Genomic DNA, 7,540 nt, shown 5'->3' with positions numbered 1-7,540 from the left:
CTGCGTGTCCGTCCCGCAGCACCAGGGCCTAGCTCCCCCGCAGCGCCCTCCTCAAGGGCCTGTTCCGTTGCCCCCATGACAGCGCCCTGGTCAAGGCCGCCTGTTGTGGGCCACCCGTTAGGGGGCACTGGAGCAGCCCCCCCATTAGGATATGCCCGGTGCAGCCCCCATCCTGGGCCTTTACAGACCCGGTCCCCGCGCTCCACTCCACGCACTCCCGTCCCCACCCAGGCCTGGGGCCGCCCCCGCTGCACCCGATCCTGGACGCTTGGATTCGATTCGCTTTGACCCGGATTCGTTTGTCTGAAAACAAAACCCAGATTCTGAGAAAAAGAGATTGGCTCGGCCGCAGGGGTCACGCCAATGAACCTGAGCGGAGTGGGGCTCAGGGCCCGAATATTCTGGGGGCCCAACAGAGACGAGGGAGACAGAGACTGGGAGAAACAGAAATGAGCAGAAACGAGAGCGAGAGACACCGACCGACGCGGGTCAACGGTGAGAGAACCCCGGGGAGAAAGAGACAACGAAAATCGAGAGAGACAGAGACACATTGATGCCCAGTCAGAGACACTGAGAGGCAGAGAAAACCTAGGGGAGAGAGAGGTTGAGAGAGAACGAAAAAGAGAGAGGCAGGATCAGAGACAAGAAGAGACAGAGAAAGGCTGGGGGAGGGAGAGGCAGAGAGAGAACTAAAAAGAGAGAGGCGGGATCAGAGACACTGAGAGACAGAGAAAATCTGGGTGGGGGGGGGAGAAAGCGAGCAAAAAAGAGAAAGGCAGGATCAGAGACACCGAGAGACAGAGGCCCAAAGAGAAATCCCGGGAGAGACAGACGCAGAATCAGAGACACAATGATAGACAAGAGACAGAGACACAGAGAGATGAGGACAACCTGGGAGTGACCAAGGCAGACAGAGAGTGACAGAGACACTGAGAGAAACCTGGAGAAACGGAGGTGCCCAGCAAAAGGGTCGGGGACAGGGAGACGCACGGAAAACGAGCCGGACCCGGGGCCCTGCAGAGTCGGGCACCGAGTGGGCCCGAGCCGAGAGAGGCGGAAAACGACGGCGCCCGGGACAGAGAGCCCGAGAGCACTGTCGCCGGGACCCCTGGGCTGGGAGAGACAAAGCCCGCGGCAGCGACGGCAACGGGAGACGCAGCCCGCGCCCCAGAGACCGAGACGTCGGGCGGAGAGATGGTGAGGAGGGCGGAGCGGAGACCGCGGGCGCCGAGCGGGGAGCCACGGAGACCTCGGGCGGAGACCCCGCGGGCTCCGGAAGGCCGAGCCCGAGGCAGAGGAGCAACCTCGGGCGGAGAGTCGAAGTCCGGACGAGGGAAGGGTGCAGAACCCGGGCGGGGACGCGAGACGGGGCCGACGGCTGCCGCGGCCCGCGCAGCGCCCACCTGGCGGCTCCTGGGAGCAGCAGCGCCCCACGTCCCGCCCGCGTGGAGCCCCGCACCTCCCGGCCGCGCCGCCGCTGGCGATGAGCCGCACCCGGGTGCAGCGCCGCCCGCCCGCGATGACGGCCGCTCGGGCCGGGGGCGGGGAAGCCGGGGCGCGGGGCCGCGGCGCTCCCCACCCCCCGCCTCCTCGCCACCCCCACCCCCGCGCCACCAGGGCCGAACCAAGGCGCACCTGGGACCCGGGCCCCTCCGCAGCCTATGCTTGCTGCGCGAAGCCTCCGCACGGGGCCGGGGACCCGCCACTCTATATCTCGGTGTGCGTTATCCGGGGGTGGAGGCCCGCCCCGGCCCGGCCGGCGCCCTCATCCTCATCCTCAGCTTCCCAGTCCCAGCCCATCCCCGAGCCCACGCGCGGCCAGGAGGTGGCAGAATCCAGGCGACAGGGGATCCGGGCAGGTGCCTCGCGCCGGGGAGCCTTGGGCCACCCGCCTGCGGTGGGAGGAAGCGGGCCCCTGTTTGCATGTTCAGCTTAGTTGTGGCGAGGGTCACGCTCGGGGCTCTCTGGTCGTTGTGCAGCATGGATGTGGGCGAGGACGAGCGTGGGGGAAACGGTGGCTAAGGCAGGGGTTCAAGGCTGGAAACCAGAGTCTCGCCCTGGCCCAGCCCCATTATTTCATTCGAGCCTTAAGCAAAAACCTCCCTCCTTTCTGGTCCTCAATTTCCTCATCTGTGAAATGGGAATGTTGACTGTTCTTCCGTAAGGGTGGTCGTGCTGATGAACCCGAGTGGTGTTAGCAAAGCACACTCGGGGCATGGAGGAAGCGCCCAACAACGCGTTCAGCTGGGAGAGCTGGGGCAAGCCCTTTCTCCTCCATGCGCCTCAGCTCGCTCATTGGGAATAGTGGTGATCCCACTCTGCAAGTCTTCCAGGGTCTCTTGAGGGCCGGAAGCCACACGGGGAGCGGGCGCATTGGGAAGACAGAGCCTGGCGCGGAAGAAACCCCGTCCCCACTTCCTCCGGCTCTGCGCTCCCAGCCGGGCTGGGGGCGGGGGAAGGGAGCGCCCTGCAGCCTTGGGGACAAAAGGGTCTCTGGGCCAACCCGGCGAAGCAGTTGGGAACAACCACCGGACCACTCTCATTTTTCAGTGAAGAGGTTGAGACTCTAGATAGGAAGGGGTCCGCTGACATCCTACTCCGGCTTCACCGAGCACCTGGAGTCGGAAGGTGAGGGTTGGTGGTGGTGAGGCCAAGAAGCTGCTTTCTATATGCTGAGAAATGCTGCAATTATGCTGCCGCAGCGACGCATCCAACCTAAACGCCGAGGCCGGTAGGCTCGGACCCTTGGCCACGGCCTGCCCCTCCTGAACCCGCGACGCCTCCGACTTCTGCCAGAGCTGGCTCCTTAGTCCTGGGAGCCAAGGCCTAGCGAACCTGCGCAGATCAGCCCTTATCCCGCTCACCCCGCGAAATGAGGGCCAGAATCTGCTGCTGACTTGCTGTGCAAACTCAGGCAGGTCATGTCACCTCTCTGAGCCTCAGTTTCTCCGTCTATAAAATGGAAAAGATGGGCGCAACAGACGGGGCTCTGCGGTTTCCATGAGTCAATGAGCGTAAATCTTGGTGGGGAGCGAGAGAGAGTCGGAGGGAGTTAGTTGCAGGCTCCCACCCACACTCCAAACCCCTAAGAAAAAACATCATTTACAAGAGGGTGGGGGTGGACTACTACTGCCACTGAACAGGCCCCCATGAGGGGAGGAGCCCTCAGAAAATGGAAAACAGGAGAGGTACTACCTCTGTAGGGGAAGGCAGGGGGGCTACTGGGGGAGAGAGCTGGGCTGGGAGGGCACTGGTAGGCTTCCCTAGGTTAGAGCCCACCTGGGGTATCTTGACCCAGGAAGAAGACCCAAGCAGTGTGAGAACAAGTCTGGGCTGGGGGGCCAGTTTGGGTGGAGGGGGAGCTGGGCTAGTTCTTCCCTTCTCCCTCTGCCTCACTCCCTTTTCCTCCAGGTTGGGGCCCTAGGGTTAGCCTTCAAGGCTCCATTGTGCACCGCCCTCCTGCCACAGCTCCAAGTGTCAGAGCAACATGTGGGTGACTGCAGCCCTCCACCCACATGCTCAGGGAAGCAGAGAGAGGACCCTCTCCTTTCCACATACACCTGGCCTAGCCACAGACTGGGACTGACAGATGGACACTATAGACTGAGCCACGGAACACACAGCTCAGAGACATCACAGAGTCACACAGACACATAGGCAGGGAGATCCAGAGCCCGAAGACCGGGGCCCAGAGATCCATGGACGTACTCACAAAGTACTAGACTCAGACCGATACATCCCTGTGGACACTCGGCCATGGATAGACAGTGGAACACCCGCAGACCCCCATAAGGCCTGTCCCCACAGGCCTAGCTCCTCCCATCAGCCGCTCAGGGAAGAAGAGGGCTAACATGGTGGGAGGGCAGGTCTGAGGAGACCCGTGGCCCCTTCTTTGCCCAGGGCAGCAGGCACCAGTCACTCAGCAAAGCAGGCAGTGGCCAGCCCAGGCCGCAGGGAGGCACTGAGGAGAGAGGCTGGCCATTAGAGGCCTGGGCCCAGGCCCTCACTTACGGAGCGGAAGGCGAGCAATTATACCAGATGAGAGTGGACAGTGGACACCGGGGGTCCAGAAGGAGGCTCCAGCGGCCCAGGTGGAGCAGTGGCAGTCGTGGGCACACAGGAACTCCTTCTCGCCACGGCGGACAGCGGGCGGATAGCAGACTGGCCCTGTCCGTTCGTCCTCCTCCTCCTCCCCGCCCTGGGGGGGGGGCCACCGGAGGCCCAATTGGTCTCTGCCCCCACGTGACTCTGCAGGCCTCTCTCCTTCTTTGTTGGTGTTTCTCTTCATTTAGGTCTATTTTTTTCATCTCCTAAAAGAAAAAAAAAAATACCCCTATCTATCTGGGGGCCGCGGGTGGGGGCGGAGGCCAAGGCACTCTGTAGGCCTTGGCCGGCTGGCTATTGCAAGCCGCTGTGGGAGCCCAGAGGCAGGGACCCCACGTAGGCGGGTAGGCAGCCCGCTTGTTAGTGACTGGGTGGGAGTGGGGTTTGATTTATGGGCTGCTCCCCCACCCAGCCTGCAGCCTGGCCTCTCTCCCCTTGAATGGCTACCTCCCTGGGGCCTGGCCCAGCTTGGTCCGGCCTGGCCCAGTTATGGGAGTAGACTCAGGCCAGGCTGGCAAGGAGACAGGGGCATGAACGACTTGACCAGGGGACTCTTCTACTTTGGCCTGGTCCTTTTACTCTTCCAAAAGGTGAAGAAAAGAAGAGGGGAACCGAAGACAAGCAGGTGAGCTGACTGAACACCTCCCGTGTGCATTCACTGTTGGCTTCTCTGAATGTCTTCATTTATCCTGGGCTGCTGCTCCTAGTCGATAGCTGTGAAAACTGAGGCTGGGCTCAGACTGCCTTCTGGGCCAGGTGGTTGGCTATGTGGGCCCTAGTTTGGGCCAAGTGGGCAGCTAGGCCAGGATAGGCAGGGCAAAGGGAAAGGGGTTTTATCTAGAAATCTCGGTCTCTTGCAGAAGCCTGGGATGACCCCATCTAATCTGCAGACCCACACAGGTCCCAAACTGACCTGGTCCCATGGGGCCCAGATTACTCTGCCCTGTACCCTCCCATGCATGACATGCTCATCTGTATATCCCTTCATCCATCTGATGTTTGCTGAGTGTACACTAGGCACTATTCCAGGCACACCCATCCAGTGGCACTGGGGAGCCTGCAGTGAAGAAAAGGGAAGAAGTCTCTGTCCTCAGAGGATGTACCTTCCACCCATTAGGCCTGGGAAATGAGAAGGAACACAGGTTGGCCATGGGGCAATTTATGTTGAGAACCGCCCCATACACAAACAACCACCTTCATTTGAGGAAATGGGCAAATCACAAAGAACATCGTACTTACCTGGCTTGGGGTGAGAGGGATTTTTCTAGATAACTAAAGCCAACTATATTTAAAATCTAGCTTGTCTTTTTTTTTTTTCCGCAGTGCCATTTTTAAAAAAATGTTTTATTGTGAAATACATACAAGACAATTATTTTGCTGGCAGTCATAATTAGCTGATTCAAGACTGTGTCTCACATACTTTGGACATGCTGTCAGGAGGGATCAGGCCCTAGAGAAGGACAGCAAAAAAGAGGAAGACCCTCAGCGATATGGATTGACACAGTGGCTGCAACAATTGTGAGAATGGCGCAGGACTGGGCAGTGTTTTGTCCCGTTGTGCATACAGTCGCAGTGAGTCAGAACTGACTCGAGAGCACCTAATAACAACTGATTAAATATATCTTAACTCTACTTACAATATAGCATACAACTTATTTCCCTACACGCACAAACTCGTAATTATCTTCTTCACCTACAGAAGTTCTTACAAGTCTTGCATATGACTGAACCTAACGAGTCTCTCCATTTTAATGTATTGATTTTGTTTCTGGATTAATACCACTCATCTTCCAGATTTAAGGAAGAAACATCCCAGCAAAAACCCTGTACCACCAACATGTCACATACATGTAACAGCAACAACAACAACAAATCATACTTCTTTGCACTCTTTTCATGGGAGATTTTGTAAAATAGTGTCCACTTTCCCTGCCTTCTTACACAGGGCAGACAGGGTCTCTTAACGCCATGACGCCATGGAAGGGACCAGGCTGGCTTGGTCACAGTCTCTTGGTGAGTCCTCGCCCTGAGAAAGAGACTTGCTGAAGGACTAGCGATGGAGGCTCTCAATTGAATCTCCTTCCTTCCACTTTCTAGCTGTGTGACCTTCTATCAGTCACTTCACCTCTCTGGACCTCATATGCTCTGAAAAATAGGGATGAAATGAGACAAGACATGTAACATACTCAGTGACTGCTTGGCACATAGTGTGTGCTCAGCAAAGGTTAACAAAACACAAACAACAAGCTGAAGGCCTGACAGATCTGTCCTTAGGGGCCCTTTCTGTGTTGAGTCTGAGAGTGCAACATTATCATGAACTGAGATGATAGAGTGACTCACCCCAGCCTGGGGAACCCTCAAGAGAAGGCTTGGGCTGATTTGTCTCTGGGTCCACAGCAGCAACCACAGAGCAAGTATTTGTTGAATGACTGCATGCCCTGCACTGAGGGCTCCAGATGCTGCCTGTGGGTATAGAGGTCTGCCACTTGCCCCTCCATTGTCCTGTCCCCTTCTCTGTAGGAAGAAAGTGACCACTCAGGCTGGGCACTCCTCACCCTCCACCCCAAATTTCTAATGAAGCCTGCATTTGCTTACCGCCCTACTCTATGCTGCTGCCCTGCCCACAGCCATACTGGGTGCTCCATGGGCACAGGAGGAGTCAGAGTTGCCACAAAGCTGAGAATGACAAGGCTCTAAAACCAAAGTGCCTCCTGTGTGCCTGGTCCTCTACTAACCATTCTCACCTGCAATCAGTCTTGAACCCTCTCCACCACTCTAGGGCAGTAGGTAGTATTTTCCTCCTTCCCTCCTCCCACCCCCGTGAGCAGCATTTGAGAGATGAGACTTCCCAAAGTCCCAAAGCGAGGATGTAGTGGGGCCAGGGTTCAAGTCCAGTCAACAGGAGTCTGGAGCCTGGCTTCAAGGCTCAGTCTTCCCCACTCTTCCCCTGGGTGGCCTGTCTATTTGTCCTCTTCTTCAAACTCCAGCCCAGGTGGTCCCAGGCCATGAGACCCACCTGGAAGAGGAGAAGAAGGGATCTAGGCTCCTGTTTCCCTCCCTCCCCAGGCAAACAAAGCCCAGGGTCTCTTTCCTAAGTGGGGACTTTCCCAAAGTGCCAGGCCTATTTCCTGGAGGTGGAACAAGGAACAAACAAACCAGATACCCAGAAACTGAAAAGGAGAGGAGAGAGGCAGAATCCCCCAGTCGGGGCTGGGATATGATATAGAAAGGGGAGAAACAGAAAAAGAGAAAAGCCATAGAGAGACCGAGGCAGAAAATAAGAAAGAGAAGGAAAAGGGACAGACATGCACTGACAGCAAAACAGACCCAGAGATGGTCAGAGCAAGCAAGCAACAAAGAAAGAGAATGAGAGACTGAGGCAGAAAATGAGGAAAGAGAGAGGGGCTGGGGCCCACGAGCTGGAGGCAGAGGGAGT

This window comes from Loxodonta africana, chromosome 9, assembly GCF_030014295.1.
Source record: "Loxodonta africana isolate mLoxAfr1 chromosome 9, mLoxAfr1.hap2, whole genome shotgun sequence".
Classification (NCBI taxonomy): Eukaryota; Metazoa; Chordata; class Mammalia; order Proboscidea; family Elephantidae; genus Loxodonta; species Loxodonta africana.
This window is presented reverse-complemented; position numbering follows the sequence as displayed.